The sequence below is a fragment of the Triticum dicoccoides genome, chromosome 3A, assembly GCF_002162155.2.
Source record: "Triticum dicoccoides isolate Atlit2015 ecotype Zavitan chromosome 3A, WEW_v2.0, whole genome shotgun sequence".
Taxonomy (NCBI): Eukaryota; Viridiplantae; Streptophyta; class Magnoliopsida; order Poales; family Poaceae; genus Triticum; species Triticum dicoccoides.
This window is the reverse complement of record NC_041384.1, coordinates 468,417,763-468,418,260: the sequence shown is the minus strand read 5'-3', so window position 1 is coordinate 468,418,260 and position 498 is coordinate 468,417,763.

Genomic DNA, 498 nt, shown 5'->3' with positions numbered 1-498 from the left:
CCGCCGACACCCCGCACCCTCCCCCACTTTTTGATGATATTTTCAAATAAGAAATTTGATGATATTTTCAAATAACAAATTGGATGATATTTTCAATTAAAAATAAAAAACAAATTTGATGATATTTTCAAAAAAAATTGATGATATTTGATGATATCTTCTATTCTAGTCCTCATGAAAATAACAAATTTGATAAAAAAAACTAATTATTAGATGCAACAAGAAATAATGAAAAAAAAAGTTACTAATGGCGCACCAGAGGCGGGTGCGCCATTGCTATCAGAAGAAAAAAAGTTACTAATGGTGCACCAGAGGAGGGTGCGCCATTGCTATCAGAAAAAAACTACTAATGGCGCACCAGAGGGTGGTGCGCCATTGCTATCAGAAAAAAACTACTAATGGCGCACCAGAGGGTGGTGCGCCATTGCTATAGTGTCTAGCTGGATACCCCTTCACCCGATCCCCCCTTCCCTCTCCCTCGCCAGATCCCCCTTCCTT